The sequence below is a fragment of the Tamandua tetradactyla genome, chromosome 8 (assembly GCF_023851605.1).
Source record: "Tamandua tetradactyla isolate mTamTet1 chromosome 8, mTamTet1.pri, whole genome shotgun sequence".
NCBI lineage: Eukaryota > Metazoa > Chordata > Mammalia > Pilosa > Myrmecophagidae > Tamandua > Tamandua tetradactyla.
The window spans coordinates 18,540,785-18,562,281 of NC_135334.1; the positions used below are offsets into that span (position 1 = coordinate 18,540,785).

Genomic DNA, 21,497 nt, shown 5'->3' on the forward strand with positions numbered 1-21,497 from the left:
TCCCTTTCTCTCTTTCTTTCACCCCCTGCCCCCACCCCAGGAAATACCCTGTAATTCTAATTAAAAGATGAATATAAAACCGTTAGAAAAGAAACCCTGACTTTTGGGGATCTGGTATATTGGATTATGTGTGGTTGGGCTTGCTCCAGGGAAGACAAGCATGAACACTGCAGTGGTTTCACCTAAAATTGCTTTACCTTGAAATAGCTCTAGGGGAGTCGAGTTACTGCCTCATTGGAGCTGACGTTGAAATAAATCTTAATATTTCTCTTTCTTGCCCCTTTCCCTGTTAAAGTCCGGGGGGGGGGGGGGGGGGGGAGCAGGGAATTAAAAAAAAAGAAACCTAGCCAAAAGATGTTAAGGCTTGATTTGGCTCTTTTACAAACAGATGTTGCTTGTCATTCTGTTGTTTTTAAGCAGATTGGACTAAGTAGCAGCAGTTGTGAGTGTGTGTGTGTATGTGTGAGAGAGAGAGAGGTGGATAGATGAAGGGCTGGAAAGGAAAAACTGATAGATTTAGGGAAAATGTGATAGCAAGAAGTAGGTAATATAGATTAGTACTTTTTTTTCTCTCCAAACATCAGTTTGGTGGAGGCTACATAAGATCTACTTGGTTATTACCCATTTGGTTGTTGGTTTTTCCAAACTAAGAGAGAAAATGTTGAGACACAGAGATTCCTGGGTGAGAAGACTTGACCTCTCTGGTGGTAGAATGCATAGGAGGAGGTCTGTGGGCAGTGCAGACGTGCCCTCTAACTGAGTCTCAACTGGGGAATAATGGAAAAATCTTTCTGTTCAGTTGAACCTAGTTTCTTGGAGATTGATGGTTGTTTCTTTTTGATGGTTGTTTCTTTTTTTTTTTTTTGTATGCTAAATGGCGGGATCACATTTCATTATTTTTCCATGTGAGTATCCTGTTATTGCAGCAACATTTGTTGAATTTTTGTTTGTTTGTTTTTTTGTTTGTTTTTTTGGGCAGTGCATGGACCAGGAATCGAACCCAGGTTTCCCGCATGGCAGGCGAGAATTCTACCACTTAACTACCCTTGCACCCCCACAGTTGTATCTTTTTATAAATATCATTGTGGACATTCCAGTTTCCTTTGTATCTTTCCCAGAAAAAGAATTCTATTGCAACACTATCTGTACTTAAAAAAAAAAAACCAGTTTCTTTACATATTTGCCTATCTCTTCTCTTGCAGGATCCAAGTGATTGAATCTTCTTCCTTCCCAAATCACTCTGTCCCCCATTTCTTTCCTAACGTTGTAATCTAATTGTGGTGTACTTTCTCAAAACCAAAATGTATCTTTGAATAGAAAGTGTTAAAAAAATTGGCTTGCATATATAGGAAGCATTTGTGCAGCAGATAGTTCATTTATATTAAAGAAGTGACCGATATTTGATTTTTGAAATATTGTATCTCATCCTGCCATTTTCAAATCCGGATTTCATTTTTTGTTTGTTTCAATTCTTTTTAAAAACCTCCCCTGATTTATGAACAATATCGCTAGAAGGGAAGTTGTAGACTGTCATCATTGTTTGCATTTTTAAAAGGGAGCAAAAAAATCGCCCTCCTGAGCAAACTTATTCTTTTCAAAAGTGAAAGTATTTTCTCTTAGCCAGCTGCACACGAAACAACTTGTTACTGGCAGAGTTTCTTTCTCTTTTGTTTCATTTGGTGTCAAAAGCAAATTTGCCTCTAATTCCCCACTTTTAAACAGTTGATCTTTGTCATAAATCTTTTTGTAACTAAACATTAAATGGGGGTATTGTTTTTAAATTGCCACAAAGTAAAACACGCACTCCCCCAAAAATCTATGAGCATTTTTTTTTTGCTTCAGTCCAATGTATCTTATTCTACCATGCCGGTTTTCACATCTTTGTTCTTTAGGGGAGCTACACATATTTTCATTTATTGTTTCACATAAAATGTATATCTTTTATAGGCAAGGAGGGTGGTAAGAAGATTAAAAGTATTCATTTTTAATTTTCCCTTTCTTGAAAGGAACTGAAAACCCATGGCATTGCTTTGCCAGTCTCCTCCCTCCCCCACCCACTTCTGGTCAGTTTTTCCTGGGTAGAGAAAAATTAATTCAGTGTAAGTTAGCTGGCTTTGGTGCTTGAAGCCTCAGATTGCATGCCTGATAGATGCTCCCACCCTGTGGGCTGGTGTCCTTGTGGCAACATCACTGGTGGATAAAGTGTGATGTGATACATGGCACCAATGAATTGTTCTTGGGGAGCAGCAATTGCTGGATGTTTCTCTTTTGTTTAGGTGATTGGATCTTTCGGCAAGACACACACACACACACACACACACACAAGGGCTTCAGAGGGTGAAAGAAAAGACATCAGGAAAACTGTAAAGATGTGGGGAGACCAAAGACGTCTCTCCCCTGCTTCATGCTGTTGCAGGGAATATCAAAGGGGGGATCTGAATTCCCTCCTTCCCTCCTTCCCTCCTTCCTTCCCTCCCACCCTTTCTCCCACCTTCCTTCCATCCTACCTTCCTCCCTTCCTTTCTTCCTCCCTTCCTTTCTTTTCTTTCACTTAAAAAAAGCTGCCCGTTGAATTTCCCCATGCCCTCAGGACAAAGGAGTTACATGGAGATTTGGTACAGGAGGTACATCTCTAAAAAGGAAGAGTGGGGGGCGGGAGCAGGGACAGGAAATGTCTCTGTTAGTGTCTTTCTGCTGACATCACCATGGATTTGTGTTCAAATCCATGGCCAGGCAAAACTCAAATAAATTTTTCCCCTCTGCAAGCAGCTGCCCAGAGAGTTCGCCTTGCGTTAGTAAAGGAACAATGAAGGAGAGGCAAAGCCGGCGTCTAAACCATGGCCAACGAAAGAACGTTGGAATGGTAGCCAAGAATCCTGCTGTGGTAGAGGGAGGATAGACTCAGGAATCCACTGCAATCAGATATTTTGTTCCTTTTTAATAGCCTCATCAGCGGTGAGAAATAATGACTCCCAAATCACTTCGGTCAAAAAGTTAAAATGGTGTCTCAGTGATGCTGTATCGTGCCACGCAATCACTGCCCAATTTGAATCTACTTTAACCAGTCTTAATTGTGTAAATATTAGAAACCTATCTCTTAGTCATCATTAGCAAGTGAGCAGTTTGGTGTAAACATTGGACTTGGGGGTTGACACTGAGGACTTCTCATTCCTGTTTGCATGTTTTCTTGGTAAAATAGCTCTCTGGGTCCATCGGTAGCCAGGGAAGTTCAAGGAAAAATAGGAAAGTTATTTACTTGCAGAACTTTTATATCATGTGTGGTTCTAGAAATGAAATAAACATAATACTACTGAATGTTTTTCTAGAAACTTTTAGTTTGGCTTTTGGCATTCACTTTTATTCTTATTCTAGCATTACTTCAATTTAGTTTACAAAAGAATGGGTACCAAAAAGAAACCAGCCGATAAATGAAGTAAAGAATCTCAGTCCGTTTAAATATATTTTAAATGTCTTATTTTCCAGACGTGGATGAATGTTTTGAAGATATTGGCCTAGCAAGATGGCAACAGGTTTAAAAATAGGATTCAAAAGAAGTTACTTTTTTTCAGGTAATGGCATATTCCTATGACTTCCCCAGACCTTCCATTTCTTCAAGTTTTGCAAATTTTCGGGACGTGCTTGAATGACTTAATTATGAAGAATAACTGCATTTTAAACCTAATTTTTAGACACAGCAATCAGTTTTATAAGATTCGCAGCCAATTTGTAGAACAGCCATGTCATTCAATTCAGTAGTGTTTGAAAATATTTGAAAGTTATTAGTTAACAGTCCTTGCTTCTTTTGACAATGAATTAGGCACAGCTTATTTGAAGCTATCAGACATAATTCTTAAACTCTGTGACTGAATTTAAAAATGCAGACGTTAGGCTGCCATGCCGGAGAGCCGGGTTTGATTCCTGATGCCTGCCCATGTGGAAAAAAAAAAAAAGAAGAAAAAAAATGCCAATGTTTGAGAGTTGTCTCTAAAAAGTCTGCCAAGTGATTTGAGTTCCTGGAAGATATGATGTATATAAATTACATAATGGCAGTATTGGTGTTTTAACATTAGTCCTAGATTGGTAATACTACATGGCATTTTTTGGCACTATCCCCTCACATGCCCAGTGACTAGAATTTGAGCTTAGCTGTTGTGATGCAAGCAGTTTTCTTTTGGTGTAATTGAAGAAATTTGTACTATCTATAATATTTAATAACATAAATGATTTATTATTTTGGTACATTATCTTACCCTGCTTTTGCCATTGTATTTGCTCTGGTCCATATTTTCCACTTATCTAGCAGTGTTACTATCTAAGATCTGTTGCTAACAAATATATTGCATTACATTATTTTAATAAATCTGATAATAAAAATTAATTTTTGTCACCCTGGGACCCTGAACTTATTCCCTTTTATTTTAATAAGACTTCCTATATGACAAGTGTTCCAGCAGCACTTCATGACATCCAGTGTGCCCATCCTCTAATATCTCTGGCCCAATACCTTTATCAGAAAGATCAAAGGAAAATAAGAGCCTCAGACTTCATTCAAAAATAGGTATTTTAGAAAAGAAATAAGCATGTTTAAATAAAATAAAGACCATTTTGAGGTGACTTGTTTGGATCCTATGTACGTCCACTTGCTGTGGTTCTTTCTCTGGATCTAAAGCCAAGCCAAAGAACTACAACGAAGTTCTCAGGCTCCAAGAAATCATATCCACAGCTCACTTGCTATGAAATAGCCAGGCAGTGAAGTGCCAATAAATGGTTGTATCTCAGTCCCTGATTGTCTTACTGTTGGTTTCCTGTTTTCTTGCTTTTGCCTTTTAGGTAGCACATATAAAGGTCTACTCTGTTTTCTAAATGATACCCAAATTAAGTTTTATCTTTTTCATTGTTAGTAGAGCCTAAGTTCACCTCCCAGTGTCTTGGGAAAGAAGTAGATTGATGCCCATATGTCGAGGCAAAGGAGGATGCATAGCCATTGCTTAACATTGAAAAGGTCTCTTATTAAGTCTGCAAAAGGATGGAGACATATGTTTTTCCAACATGTATGAAGAATGATTACTTAGTTTTCCATCATGTATGATTGAAGTGCTTATGATTAAGGCTATGTCTTCAGGTGACATTCACAAAAGGAACCACATAAACCACTTATACATATTTGTAGGAAAGATGTTATATTGACCAGCGAAATCCTTTAATAACGTGGCCTCAAAAATGGATTCATCCCCACTATCTGCTTCAAATTTTATAAAACATGCTGGCACTTAATCAGTATTGTTAATAATTTGGACCAATAAGGGGGTGAGAAAGCTGGGAACAAAACCGCAAACTTTTCCTGAAGATGAGCCTTCCAATTTAATATAGTTGGAAGCCTCTTCTAGAATAGTTTTCAGAACATACTCTTACAAATCTAATGGTGCCAGTCCCTAGTTTATTCCAGTTATTTTCCACTTCTCCCAGAACAAAAATAAAAGGGAAAATATCCTAACCTTTTTCATGTCATTGCAGGTATACAAAATAATTAACTTGAATTTGGGCTCTCATGTTTTCTCTCTGTCTCTCTCATACTGCCGACAATTTAAATAATTTTCTGTATTCTGCTGACGGGTGCCATATTGATATCACTTGGCCCAGATTATGTGTTAAGGACTGAATAAGTGAGTCTTCCATAACACTAAAGAGTAACGCAATGAGTTTTACCCCAAGCCCTCTCTATCTGTGGAGTAGATGAAAACAAGGGAGGTGTGTGGGGGAGAACATAGAAGATGCTGCTTAACATTTGCCCTTTGAAGAGCAGAATGAAGTCTTTTTCCACTTCTGGCATGAAATGATAGAAGGGCAGAATCTTTTTTGGACTAATGGTTTTAACGTTTTATTTTCAGACATGTCAAATCCCCAAACGAGAGAAGATACTGAGGCCTGTTGCCACAAACCCGTAGATCCGAACTTGTGGTGACAGTCCACACAAGCTCGTGTCTATAGGTATGTGTCTGTTAGGCAATCGCACAAACCACGGCCTTTGCCTGTCTGCCATTCAATATCCTTCCAGTGCTTTTATTCTCCTTCTCCCCCCTTAGTTTCCCTTAAGAACCTAGACACGAAAAGAAGGGCTGGGATGGAGGAAGATCTTTTGTTCTGAGATGGTTGAGGGCTCTCAGTCATTCACTGACAGGCTCGCTTTCCAATGCCTTGTCTCATAACTGGTCTCAGCTGCCAAATTGAGGGGACAGGGCTTGCAGGTGAGACAGCGAGAATTCGGGTGATTCACGCAACTCGCTGTTGAGTGATAAGTAAGCAGATCCGTTAACACAGGTTTTGTTTTGTTTTCTGTAAGCTTGATGAAGTGTTTTCAAAGTTATGATCTTTTTTTTGGAAAGTGGCAGAGACCTGTCTATAAGACAAATAATATTACCCTGGTTTGGGTGCTCCCTTGGAGCAATTCTTTCTCACCCATTTTTCTCCAAGTGCAGTCAGATCAGTCCTTATCTTCATAAACAAGATTATTGAGGGAATGGATGTGTGTAACTATTTATACTTCTGTAAACACCCAGTACTGTAAGAAGGCATTTTTATATAAAAGAAATTGCCTGTTTAGGTCCAACTTTCTGAAGAGCTGTTTTTTAGGTCTTCATCGTGTTTAAAAGGCTGGAATGAAAATAATTTTATCCCCTTGCCTCTTAAATGTCACCATTGTGCCAGGATTAGAAAGCCAAACTGACTGCAGATCAAAGCAAAACTAGCTATATTTGTCTCATTCCAACAATGTGAGCTGAAGAATCTGTAAACAGAACCCAGGGTGAAAAGTTGATCAGATTGGATGACTCTTAAACTTTTGCATTCCCTCTTGGTCAAACATAGTGCCTGGAATTCCCTCAAGATTTCTTTTTGCAGCCTCTTCTAACAAAAAAGTCAACATGAAGTTGTTGTTGGGTTAAAATAAGAAAGAAAAAAAATTGAATTTCAAGTGGATAAATTTTATTTCATTACGTGTGGGCTCTTCTTAAAAGGCATCTTGTTTAGGAATAACTGGAACTCTGTCTTCTAACAAGTGCATAAAAATGAAATTTTGAGTATCTGAATTAGAAAGGCCCAGATATAGATCACATATGTTCAAAAGGTAAAATATAGAACCCTGTAGATGCCAGGCAGAGAGGATATCGTTTACATGCATTTCCCCAGAGCTTGGTCTGCATAGCATTGAGGAGAGCTGTCTCTAGATCTCAACTTCTACCTTGCCAAGAAAGTACTGCTTTGTTATGGAATGATGGGATACTACATCCAGAAGAGTAAGGCTCTCCCCATTGATGTGTGTCATAAATAATTGTTTGCCCAAGGCTTTTATCCACCCAATAAACAAATAATCTATTCGGTGTGGTTTTACATGCCTCTTTGATGTGGCTGAGTTGGAATGGGTAACCTGTCCACAAATTAAACTGCACCTCCATGAATAAACACTTACGTCTGATAAGAGCAAAATCCTGTTTCTACTCATCATCCCTTTAACCTGTAGTTAAATGTGCAACCAGTGGGACCAACAGAGTTCCTGGATCTATGGGGATTCTGAACTCCAAATGTTTTCTATATAGAAGCAAACCCAGAACTGCAGGATGGCCAGTATGTTTTCTTTGCCAGATTGCTTCTCTTAAGGAGTTTTTAAAACCCATTACCCTAAGAAGAGTCTGCAGAACAGTTGACCCTTTCAAAGTTTCTAAAAGGCCTAAGAAGTTATTATTTTGATTCATCTGGTTAGAAAATATTCTAGTGGAAAGTCCAAAGCCCCTGGACATTGGCCACAAGAAACAGGATATTAAATATTTTACATGATGATGAAATTCAGTATTTTTCCCTTCTTCCATGTTCATGAATGAATTGTTCTGTAGATATTAATTTTTCCTTTGGGGCTCCCTGAGAATGGACCAAATATCCTACAGGAAGCATGCAGAAAGTAAAATGATTTCAGGGTATTCCCCAGAAAGACTGTAAAAATATATTTCAGTAGTCGTTATTGCATGGAGATATAGAGAAAATGGTTACAAACCGAACTACTTTTATTAAAATTCTCAAATCATCACTATCGAAATAGGTGTCTTAAGATGTAATGCTAAGGCAGAGTTTAGATTTTAAAAAAAAGCAATAGAAAAAAATAATTCTTATTCTAGAACTGCATTAGATAAAGTTGCCCATCTTTCATCACCGGGGTTTGTGGGAGTGGAGGTGCTGATATTTAGCTTCAAAAGTATTTCTAATTTATGTTCCAATATTAATAAATAGATTTTTCTACATGGGAAGAAAATGTATGTGTGTGAAAGAATTAACTTTGAATTTTAAATTAATATGATTTGTTATTTTTCAACATGCTTACTAAGCATTCCTCAGTATTTGTAAGTTCTATGGATCCTTTTCTGCCTTCTCGGGTATCTAAACTCATCAGATGTCACCTAGCCTCTCCAGTGAAGATTTAGAAAGCCTCATTATGCCCAAATAGCTCTGAAATTTCACAGAGAAGTCAATTGAAAAGACTCTCAAAAAGATCTTCAAAGATTCTCATTAGCACCTAACATGGTGGTTAATAAAATGTATGGTGAAATAAAGCCGCTTTTTACTTTTGGTATAGCTATAAGGCTAGAAAAAAATTATAGGAGTCATTTGATCACTTATGAAAGCTTACTACATGTCCAGCACTTTTCTAAAGGACAAAGATATTACTCTGACTTCAAAAAAAAACAAATGATTATCTGGTTAGGAGCTTCTTTGCAAAATTGCACATCAACCATTCAGACACATGTTTTATATCAGATGTTTTAATCATAACGTTTGTTCAACTTCCAAATATCTAGTCAAACCCAGAATACATTTACTAATGGGGGTTCCTACTTTTATCTAATCCCAGATACCTGTAGTTTTTATTTGCAGTCCATCCTTCTGTAATTTTTGCTCCTGGTAGCATTAAACCTCAGTGTTCCACAGATTGCGAATCTATTTACATGTATTCAGAGTACCTTTGGAATATATTTTCTAAAATAAGAGAACAATATATTCTCCATACCTAAAGGTGTACAATTGCTGTTCTATAAATGCCGCTGCTTATTTTATTTTTTTTACTTCTTTTCAATAAGATCTTTATGACATCATTCCATATCATAATTGCATGTTGTTATTACATGCCTACAAATATTTACACTAATTATGTAATGAGCCGTAATTGCACTAATACATGATAATGGGGTAAAATCAGGGTAAATAAACAAGGAAATTCACACAACCGAAAGAGCAGGGTATTGAAACCATTAACATTGTAAGAGCAACATCTTTATATCTTTGACCCCCAAAATAAGAATAAACATGGAGAAAGATGAATTTTTCCATTTCCAGATATTTAAAAGCTCAAGAAGCTATACATTTAAGGCTAAATACTAGTATTCTAGCACACCAAGGCTTTTCCATTTTTTGTTTTATCTTCTTTTGCTCACTCTTACCTGTCTTTTCCCTACCTTGATTCTCATTTATAAGAATGATAATTATCCTAATTGCATTTACAGAATCAGGCAAATGTTTAATGTAATGGAAATGAAAGAAATTCAAATGAAAGAAAAAATGATTATAGTTCCTCTTAGTATCCCAATGAATATTGTCTTGCACATAAGTTACCTCTTGAATTTCCATAAGATCAAGGATTTAAGATGTACTTGCTAGATCGTATTCAGCCATTCTATGATTTTTCCCTGTTTGAAATCCTGATAGCAAATCTACCTTAATATGAGTGAAGTCACAATATAAGGGGAAAAACAAGGGACCTAACAAAAATATAAAACCACCTGGCCCTCAACTTTCTGTTCCTTTATGCTCCCATTTATCCATTCATTCATTCATGCATCTTGTCTTTTTTTTTTCTGAAAAACATTTTTTAATGTTTTTTAAAAACCTGTATGTCTTGTACTAGGCACTCAGGAGGTACTTGATATGCAAAATTGAATACACTGTCCCTATCTTCAAATAACTTATATAGTCTAGTGAAGGAGACAGATTAATTTAAAATGTGTATATGAAACTATGAAATTATCAGAGGGCAGATTCTTTGAATTGAGATTTGAAAGATGAACAGGAATTTGCCTGGTAAAGTTAACCTCACAGTCTGTTCCCCAAACCAGATAGCATTGATCCAATTGAGGCAGTCAAGTTAAAAACGCATCCCCACCCCATGAAAACTACATGAGGGAATAGGGTCAGAAGACTTGAAAAAAAATACCTTCTCCAGACTAGTGGGCTAACATGAAAAAACACCAGCTTAATAGCATTTGGATCTGTCACTTGAACACAATGGGCACCATAGAAATGTCAATCTTAAAGTGCCCAGACACTCCTTGATCTCTATATGCCTAGGTCCAGCTCCTTTGTGGCACAGCCTGTATTTATCATGCAAAACCAGAGTTCATCTAAGCAATGAGAAGAGAGCTGGCCATAGATAAACCACAAGGCACTCCTCATGGGAAAACACAAACCCGACCAAACGTGAGTTCACGTGGAGATGGGAAGTAACCAAGCTTCTAAGAGTCTGTCTCCTGCTCTAGCATCTAAATGGCACTGATGATAAAAGAAAAACCCAGTTTAAAAAATGCAAATGCAAATACGGAAATTTCCCTCATTGGCTTTGTAAAGAAACAACACAGAGGCACAGTTTGTAGTTAACTAAATGAACTGTCAACTCTGAAACACTGTGTAAATATGTAAATTATGTAATATACCTATATGATAAATACTCAGGTGAATGTTCAGCATAGCTTCTATATTTGTTTCTCTCTACTTTGCTCAGAACCCTATTTTCTGTATCATTTCACTGTGTTCTGGCAACTTTCCTTTATTTATTGACCCTTTAGAGATTCCAGTTTTTCTGGAAAATATAATTATTTCCTAACTCCTTTTCAAATGTCCAAGTTTAAATATTGGTCTACTTTTGAATTCTTTCAGTGGATATCAAGGGAAATTGGATTGATCAGAACAACTGTCATTATGTAACATTACTATCATTTTTAGGCACAAATCATTTCAGGAAGACCAAGTCCCAAATATTTATTCCCTTAGTGTTTGCATAATAATCTCAAGCTGAGTTTCTTGTTTTATTTTCTCTACCATCAGGATCTTTGATGTTTTGTCTTTATGAATGGCCCAAATAGATGACACCATGACGAACTATTGTAAGACTAACTTGTCATTTCATTGCTTAAGAAGTGGTAGCTTTCCAGCCATTGTGACTGCATGTTCCCAGGTTGAGGTAGTAGGTTGTATAGTTTAGAATTACATCAAGGGAGATAACTGTACAGCCTCCTAGCTTTCCTTGGGTCTTGCACAAAGCAACATGGCGAAAATGATCATGATTCCTCCGAGCCTTTTTTTTCCTAGGAAAGCCTATGAAAGGTAAGATTGGGTATAGTTATTTTATTGGTATTTTAGAAGTCAGGTTTCATTTCATTTTGACCTTGTGCTGTATTTTCATGTACTTTTTCTTGGGCTGGATTTTGGTTTATTTGGTTACCTATTGTCAGAATAATGCAGCATAACCAATAACTATAAAACATCAGCAGCATACAACAACTAAAATATCTTTAGCTCATGAGTGTGCAGGTCAGTGATTTAGACTGGGCAGTTTTCTGGTCGTGGCCAGATTCACTCATTCAGGCTGTCAACTGTAGGATGGGTTTGCTGAGATGATGGGGGCAACCCAGTTCTGTTCCATGTGCCACATCCTCCAACAGGCTAGTCCTGGTCCATTCTCAGGGTGAAGGCAGGGGAGGCAGAGCAAAGACAAGCCCATTGGCTCAAGCATTTTGCAAGCCTCTACCTGCTTTATGTTTGCTAGTATCTCACCTGCCAAAGCAAGTCACCTGGCCAGCCCTGGAGATAGGAAACAACGTTTCCTGCAAAAGGTATGAATCCAGGAAGGCATGGCACTTTCTTGGATTTCAAAAAATTGAAAGAAATTGTGTACCTTCCATTGTAAGAAGCTCTTCAGATCAAGAATCATATTTCTACATTCACACTTTGGATTTGAGGCTGTTGGTCTTTGGATGCTATTTTATATCACTGTTAATTAGATATTCTCCAACTGACTTCTGTGAAAAAATGCTAAGAGACTGGAATGGTAATAATGTGGGGATTGATTGTATCAGAACAGAAGCTTGACCATTTAATGGTGCTAACCAGCATCATGAATGCTGTGACTTTTGCCTGTCTTAGACTAAACTCACACAGTCTCCACAGATCATAGCAGCAGCAAAATCAGCACTAGAATTCCAGTTTGTCTCCAAGTCCAAAACCCATTTCAACAGAGAATGCACAGTCAGAGGTATTAATTGAGGCTATTTAATCTATTCTGTAATTTCTGGCAGCTTGATATACCAACATGCATACAAGAGAGTGATTTTTTAGTCTGTAGTCATAGCTCTGTAAGCTACCTTAAGGGAAAGATGACATCCAGTGCTGCTATTTTGATCCCATGCTCAAATACTTGCATGATGAATCATAGTGATTGTCACATTACTGAGAGGTCAAGGTTAACTAGCCTTAGTTTGATGATGAAGCGGAGCTAACTAGGGGTTAAATGTTTTACTTTACGCTACCCTGAATGTTTGCAGCAGAGTTTGGAGTAAAACTCAGAGCCTCCTGTACAGTATTATTTCTTAGCTTATTCATTCGTCCTTTCCTATGGCCTTGCTCTAGAAGCCACTGTCATTACTTTGACACATTTGTTATGAGTTTGGCATGAAACACACTTACCACCTGTGTCTGTGTTGGATAAGAGTTTGTGTACTAAACATCTGTAGCCACTTGACATATGAGGATCTACTTAGTACTGTTTGGGCATTCATAAAGTTTTTCTTTAATCGAGTTATCTTTCTGTACAAGACAAGGCTCTCTCCTTTTCAGTGGTATAAACTTGAGTGGGTTCAGACGTCTGTGATTCCCAGGGGCAAACTAGTGTTTGGAATGTCCTGCTTCTGAAGACAAAGTAACTTCAACATGATTGAGGTTCTACTGCCTGTGGTCAGAAGGTTGTGTCTTCCAGAGTTTAGATAATACCACATTTGCTTTCAGGATGCCGGCGGTGTCTTGAAGGTCATCCTGATATGTTTTTAAGCCAAAAGCCCGTGGTAAAGTGAAAGAGTTTGGGAACTACAAGGAAAATAAAGTATGTTGGAGGCCACGTTAGGCACATCCTAGTGTCAATTTCAGTCAGGAATGAATATGGGTAGACTGTTTCTCAGTGATGATTCATTTCCTGTTTCCATGTTTGGAGAATGTTTTCGTTTCCTGGCTGCTAAAACAAATACCATACAATGGGTTTGCTTAAACAGTGGGAATTTATTGGCTCATGGTTTTGAGTCTAGGAGAAGTCCAAAATCGAGTTGTGAGCGAGACAATGCTCTCTTCCTGAAGGTTGTGGCATTCTGGGGCTGGCTGCTGGTGATCAGTGGTCCTTGGCTTTCCTGTCATGTGACAATGTACTTGGTGGTCTCTCATGACTTCTCTTGCTGTCTGAATTTCACTCTGCCTACAAAGGACTCCAGCAATCAGATGAAACCTTAGCCTGCTTTAGTGGGGCCACGCCTTCAGTGAAGTAACGTCTCACAGAGATCACATTTACAATGGTGCAGACCAGTAGAAGGCAGACCAAGATCAAGAACATGTCCAAATTGGGATGCACAAGTCGATCATGCATCACAAAACATGTGCCACAGTGAGTAGGCTTTCTCTTTCCACCGTGAAACACTTCACTGAATTTTGTAGAACTGCCAGTCATTCTTAGTCCCAGAAATCCCCAACTGACCATTCAAACACTCTTAGTATCTTCTGGGAATTAGCATTAGGATTAAAAATAAAAAGAGTTACAGCATGCTAGATTTCTAAATGTCATCAAGTAATTGTAATATCCTGGCAGTGTAAATGTTATTTTTATTTATTTAGAATCTGGTAACTTACTCCAGCTATTTTCTAGTACATTGACAATCTTCAAAACATACGTATATGGTTGGCATTTTGATCTCCTTCATCAAGCAAGGAATATTTTGCAAAAACAATTTCAGGAGACTCTGGCTAAGTAGAATAGTGAATTTATCAACTTTCTTGAAGACAGGTAATCTGTGCTTTATTTGCAGGCATCAAATTATTTTATCCTTGGTTTATTAGTAGAGTCATTCAAGCAATCAATCTCCTTATAGTGAACTTCCAAAAAATTCTTGTAAGGACTGATACAAACCCTAAGCTTCTTAAAATTGGCTTTGACTCACTTATCTTTTCTGAGCTTTCTCAAGAATCAGGGAGAAATGAATGACCCATGTTTCTCTTAATTCATCTAATACGTATTTTCTAGTTAGTGTAAGCTCTGACTGCAAATAGCACTCTATTCCTCATTACTATTCTTGTCCCAGTGTGCGATTTCCCCTTCATCTCTTGCCCTCCCTATTCTAACTCCACCAGAAAACATGTTTTTCTATTCTGAGGGAGACCTATTGCTAGTGATCTATAATAGCCTATTTCTCTAACAATGGTACTTCAAACTTCTATTGAAAACTTCCTTTAAATAAGAATTTCTCAAACTCCATGCTAATATGATTGGATCTTTTAATGATGCAGATTCTAATTCAGTAAGTCTGGAATTCTGAATTGCAGGATATCCAGGTACTTAGGCTTAGGGTGAGAAATTTCAAATAGCTTCCCATCTTTTGATGAATACATCAAGTTCCCTCCCCACCCCCTTTTCTTAAGGTGTGTGGTCCGGGTATCGAACCCAGATCTCCTGCAAAGAAAGCAAGCATTCTACCACCGAACCACCCATGCACCCACCCTTTTTTAATTGTAGTCAAAAAGCTCATCATTTTTGTGAATTGGAATTCCCTTCATTAATACACAATCCTCAGATGCAGCATTATGAAAGTTTCACTTTAGAAATAAGGACATTGTGACATTGAATAGAATCCTAAAGATCTCCATATTATAATAATTGTTCATTCAGCAGAAGAATCCTTGGATAGCATGTGTAAAGAGAATTCAGCTGGAGGATGAGTTCTAGTATCCTGCCTGGTTCTGCCATACTGAAATCATTGAAACTTTCTGAACCTCAGTGTCTAAATTATGTAAAGCAATAGGGAGGAACTGGATAATTTCTGGGACCATCATTCAGGGCTCATAGATGACAGTGACTAGAATCTTACTTATTAGCTTCCTTATCTTCCTGTCTTAAAACATGAAAGGAGATATTCCCAAGTCCATCTCCGTATGGCCAAAGGGGCATGAGTACAGTAGGAAATAGTTTACAACACTGGTTACTACCTTAACACTAAGGCCACATTAAGGCAATGGAAAAAGTAGCCTATGGAAACAGTAGATATTAATTCCTTCTTCCTTCCATGGTTTGCCAAACACTACTAGGATGATTTTGTAATAAAGAAAAGTAAATTAGTTTCTGCCAAGTGAGTATCTATGAACAAGGTATGTTAAAGCATTGAGTGAGATTTGACAGTATAATCTCAGTGATGAACAGGACAAGGATATGTGAAATTCACCACCCCCTGCCCTGGTTCCTATTTGTGCTCTCTCTGAACAAAAATTATGTGCTTCGTGCTCCACCGCCAACTGCTGTATGGGACACATGAGAGTTTCTGTGGCCCTTCTCAACCCTTTTACATCAGTCACAGAACTCCCACTGTTCTGTGCTAATGCAAAATGCAATAACGTTTAGCATCAGGACATCTCTGAGTCAAGAGGTTAACGGAAAACACATCTCCCATTGTGTTCCTGCAGCTCTGATACTGTTAATGGCGAAAACACCATGGAGACAAATAGATCTCTCTTTATTCAGGAAGCTTTGAGTGAAGAGAAAATATATATGACATCTTTACAACATGAGAGCCTTCTCTATGTGGTGCATTAAGGAGGGATGGAGGAGGGGAGAAGTTCACGTAATGTCGTGTTTGATATGGCTTGAGCCTTGTATAGAAGGAGGATTCTGTCTCCTGCCTTTTTTTTTTTTTTCTCTTGCTTTAATGATTAGTTCCAAGTTCTGGTGGGGGGGATTTAACCTCTCAAGGTACAAATCCAGGGAAAGAGAATTTTTTGAATAAGCATAGTGGAAGGCTTCTCTTGGGTATTTTCTAAAATCTGACCAGGAGAGATACAGGATGGTGTTGCTACCTCTTTCTTCCTTATCCTACTTTTTATATATCTTTGCTTTCTCTGACATGTGCTTCAGCTCTAGTGGATATGTATCAATGTATTTGTGAATGGGAAGTAAGGAAGAAAAATTAAGAAATACAATTATGCCGAGATTTTTACATGAAAATTATCCAAAAGTAGACTTTATATTCTGGGTAATGTTTAAAATTATGTCCAAATATATTTTTGTGGTCTGATTATTCATGCATTTGAAAGTGGCCCTCACCGAAAATTTAGCGAAGATTTGCAGCTTTAAAATGAAAATTTGTTTCATTGTTAATGAATTGTGATTCGAGACTAAAATTAGGACGTCCCATTACTTGAGGACCTAAAGACTTTCTACTCTGAGGTGAACAGTTTTGGATCAAAGATCCATTTTGAGGGTTATCTGCACCGTTTAGATCCACCAAATACGTGTCAACTTTTCCGTGTTAGACAGTCTTTGAAATATTTGTGGAATATTTATTGACTACTGCTCAGATGTGGTGTCAGCTGAATCCACTGGTTTTGGTGGGAGGAAATAGGAATGTGCCTTCAGTTTTTCTCATTGAACTGGAAACTCATGAACAAGTTTCCAAACCATTTGGATGCGCTGCAATGCCAGTACTTAATTGTTGAATCTGTTGCATTAAGGGCAGCCAAATTTCATGGATAACAGTTCATCAAATCAAAAAAGAGGGAGAGGAATTCCAGAATTGACTTATTGTTTAATGAATAAGGGCCTGGGTGTTCTGCAGTTGCTGTTTGTAAATCTGGATAAAATGTATAGAATTCAAATCATAGCTTGCATTTCAGTTTGGGACAGACTATCCTCAATGGGGAGTGTGCAGTATTAAAGCAGCATGCTGCTTCTGGTCAACTGCTAATAGACAGCTTCAAGACATAAACGGGGTGTTCACGAAGTGTGTTCTAAATCCTCTGAGGGTTTAAGAGTCTTTTAATCTATTTGTTGATTATTATTGTTTATTATTGAGCTTTTTATTATCAAGTAATGAAGTGCTGCTGATATACTGGAACCAATATGCCAGACACATATTACAGTAAGCGTAATTAAAGGAGAATTTATCCCCAAAGACTAAACAGAAAGGTACAAAATGAACTATGAGAAGTCAACTTTGTATCATCTGCCATAACTAACAGAGTTTTCAGGTAAATCAATGGAGTGTTTAAACAGATTTGCCATAAATGGCACACCTGAATGACAAGTTTAAAAACAAGATTGTATTCCGCTTAAAACTGAAACTGTTCTAAATATAGTTTGATCGTTCTTTAAGGTTTATAAGTCATTCAAGATCCCATACACCTCAAGGTTAGCATTATGAAGTTAAATTTATGTTGTATATTTAGTTGGTATGAACAGTGCCAATTACATACCTCAGTTTGGCAGAATATAGGCTAAACTAGATTTTACCATTTATGTTCTATGGCTGAAGTGGAAACTCATGTAAATATTTACTGTCTGATCTCATCTAAGGGAAAAGTGCCAAAGTATTCTGTTGCAAATTAAACATTACTCTTAACCAATCGACCAAAATATTTAGTTCTGAATACCGCATATACAATACCCTGTGAACTTAGGCGGTTATAAATTTAGCGAGTTCCACTGGTTATTCTCTGCCTTGTGAGATCTTCTGCCTAACATTTTCATCCTGCTCTGTGCTCTCAGAGTTTGATCTTCATGGAGTACCTCAGCGATCTCCCTGCCCTCTGGCTTTTGAGTGCATTTGGCCAAAGGAAAGCAGCAGGAGGAGATCCAAGGGAAAGTGGAGAAAAGAGGTTAAGGTACTTAACCCCCTCTGGCTCCCAGCAGGTTGTGGGCCAGGGCTAGGCCTGGCTGCATTTCTTACAGAAGGTGCCATCTACTATAGTTCTAGCTCTCTCTCCAGATTTTCGTAACCTCTTCTTCTCCTTGCTTTCTCAGGCCTAGGGATGGTAGCAGCTTTTCACTATTGTTAATCCTGGGACATTTCACCATTCCTTGTTGGTGTCTCTTAGCTTTCCCCAATCTTTGCAAATAATCCTTTCCTTAAACTTCCCTCGGTTTCCCTATTTGAAGGTTCTGTTTTCTTACTTGGTCTCTGACTTACCAGCCGAAGACAACATAAGATAGATAACAGAAATCAGTCTCTCACTTTGGTTTTTTATGGAAGATGAGGGATGGTGGAGTAGATATATATCTCTGGAAGGGCAGGGACCATATCTAAACCTCCTTTCTAGTTCTCTATGACACCTGGCAAAGGGCTCAGATCACAGTGGCATGCTCAGTGCATTTGAAGGGTCTTAGTTATATCCTCAAACTTGTTACGAGCTTAAATAGAGTGTAAGCTCTTGACTTAGGATATAGACTTCAAGAAGTTAAGGACCACAATTTTTTTCTACAGAATTTCTAATATGATATAATCTCCCATAACAAAAATATCATACCTACTCTTGAAAATCTAACTCCATACAAATAAAAGACTGACTTCATAGGTTCAGTTGTTGTATATTTAGTGGAAGATAAATTATTCAACTTAAAAGTTCAGATCTAAGTTTTCTTTTATATTGCCAACCCATCCCTTACTTACTATTTTTTAGTTTTTCCTATTTGTTGTGTTCTTGTGTGTGTGTGTATATATACATTTAGACATTCATATACATGCACAGGCATGGCTTTCATCTCTTCAGTAGTAGCGACACTTTTCTGAATATAATCTGGGTAGAGGGACCATGTAGGGTATAGTTGAAATAGGATTTATGAATTGCAGAATAAAGGGAATATTTACCAGTATAGTCATTATCACTATTTCTTTGGGGTTCATATTGCTGATTTGCTCTTTCATATTCGCCATAGTGCCAGACCTCTCCATGCTTTAGGTTTCAAAAATACTACAAATTCCATGAAATATGGCAAAGGAAAATGGAAAATACATTGATCCCATAAAACAGTTAATTGTGATTCTGTTCCTTCTCTCCTTTGTACAAGTCAATGTTTGAGTATCACATTTCTCTGAAACTAGTGGAAATAGATTAGGGAAAATAAACTTAGGAAAAACTTACCTTTTGACTTTCTTTCCTGATAGGAAACTACCAGGCTAGTTCAAAGAGCAGATTCTTCACTGTTCCTATTTTGCAAACAAGATCATTTCTTCAACCAATGGAGGCGATAGAACCTTGTCAACTCAGATAAATTAAACTTTGTGTCTGCCTGATAAGGGAAACAGTTCAGAGATAATTTTACTAGTCCACTTAAATAAGTTAAAACAAAAAAGTGTGGAAAATATTTTTGCCGAATGTTTTTTCTTGGCCTCTTGGCGAAGATCAACAGTTATGTTCTCTATCTAGGGACTATGTCTTTTGGGCCAGACCGGATGATCTAATAGGTCTTTATAATCTTGAAATACTGCGACTTTTATCCCCAAGTGAACTACATGGTTTATTTACATAGAAACACACTCACAGTCTTAAGGAAATACAGTATGACTAATACTAAGGAAAGTGAGCCAGGATGACTCCAGTGACTTTTTTTTTCAAAATAGGATAAGTAAATTAAAATCATTGTTATTCTCTCTAGTTCTTCTCCAGCATCTTGATATGTAGATTTTAGATATTAGAATTCCCCAGTAGTGAATTCCTTTTCTGCCATCAGCAAATTATAAATTTGTTGTCCTGTTAAGTCAGTAAACCTTTGCAATACTTATCAAGAAAGCTCTTCAATGGAGATATGGTTTAATTGTTGTTTTAATTTCACATTCTCTCCCAGGCACAAAAACATTGTGAATGATAAAAAAATAAAAAATTCTAGAAAAATACAAGCATGATAAGTAAAGCATAATCACCTTGCATTTCAACTTTATTAAGGATGTACTTTTGTGCCTTGAGTGACATTTACCTAGACAAATGAAGCATTGGGGGCAATCTCAATTTGTTTTTTATAAAAAATAGTTTCCCCAGGGTTGTGTTGGCAAAGACAGCATTTTTGGAGGGTAGGGTGGGGGCGGGGTGAGGTTCGTGACCAGCAATCAAACCCGGGTCTCATGCATGGCAGGTGGGAATTCTACCACTGAACTACCTTTGCACCCCACCAAGACAGCATTTTTAAGGATGCTTTGATGCTTTTCCCCCCATATTGGACAAACATTTCATGCTCTCACCATCAGGTAATCATTTGAATAACCTATCTTGGACTGAAAACCAAAATTGTTTTTACCATTGGTGGTGGTGGGCTTTGGTTTTGTTTTGTTTTTACTTTTAATCAGATCTTCTATATAACTGACATTGGGCTCCCTTACAAATAAATATAGGAATAGTTAAGAGATCTTGTTTCCAGAGGACTTAGGGTCTCTCAGCTGATACTTGCCCAACTAGCTCCAGCTCACAGTTGTTAGAAGAATGTGCTTAATATATAAGGAAGCAGAAGACAAAATCCTAATATTACCCATGGGTTGTGTCCCTAAGGCAATTGGATAAACTTCAGGTCATTCCTTTTTTTGCTTCAGAGGTGATGTCAGGATGCTGACCCTTTATGGCAAAAACAGTGGCAGGAGGATTTCTGTTTGGAAGTTTGACGATCAGTCCCTTCCATTGTGCTCTCTGCTTTTAAGGCTCTGATTTTATCATTTGGAAATCTTTTCTATTTCAGCACTGTGGAGAAAGGCTATATAAATATAATGGATTGCTGTCTGATATCCTCTAGCCTATCATGCAATTGATTATATTGCTTATTCTTAAACTAAAGCAATTTTTAAAAGATAAGAAATGTTCTGTGGGCTCTACTTATGGTATATGCTGAAAACCCCAGTAAATCACTGCCAACCCCTTCTCTATCAAGGGAAGACATTTCTCAGGGTCTCTACCAACAAAATGCAATATGGAATGTAGCATAGATTCCTCATCCTGCAGAGTCTTATGGTTTATAAAGTGTGAGTACTGTGCTCGTAAACATAACTCATTTTATTAGCTTATCTCTGTTAAGTGGCTCATTACATGTCCTACCTATGATTTACCTTTAATCTTAATCACGTTCATAGTTCATGTTTTGAAAATACCCTAAAACTTAGATTCCTGCTGAGGGCTGTGTTCATAGTTGAGGATATGTTTGTTTTGACAGTTTGTGTCCTCCAAAACCTGGCCCAAAGGTCACTTTCTCTCTATATATATATTTCCTTCTCATTTCCCTCAGGAAGTTCCTTCTTTTGTGCCTACTTGCTACTTCATTCAAACAGCTGGCATACCATATTATATGATGCTCAGCGTTGTACTTGTCTATTTTTCCTGATAGCTTTTGTGAGTTCTTTGATAGGATG

General features: G+C 37.6%; 1 long non-coding RNA gene across 7 annotated transcripts in view; it reads left to right on the forward strand.

Annotated features, from left to right (window-relative positions):
• The window catches only part of LOC143644096 (uncharacterized), a 301,622-nt gene that overhangs the window by 231,196 nt on the left and 48,929 nt on the right, over positions 1–21,497 (forward strand). For 5 of the 7 annotated variants that reach the window (XR_013156511.1, XR_013156505.1, XR_013156509.1 and 2 more), the window contains one exon: positions 1–11,899. This exon is cut by the window's left edge. This is a non-coding gene — a long non-coding RNA (uncharacterized LOC143644096). Of the gene's footprint in view, positions 11,900–21,497 lie in introns of those variants that run through there. The other 2 variants (XR_013156508.1, XR_013156507.1) reach the window with 2 other exon arrangements.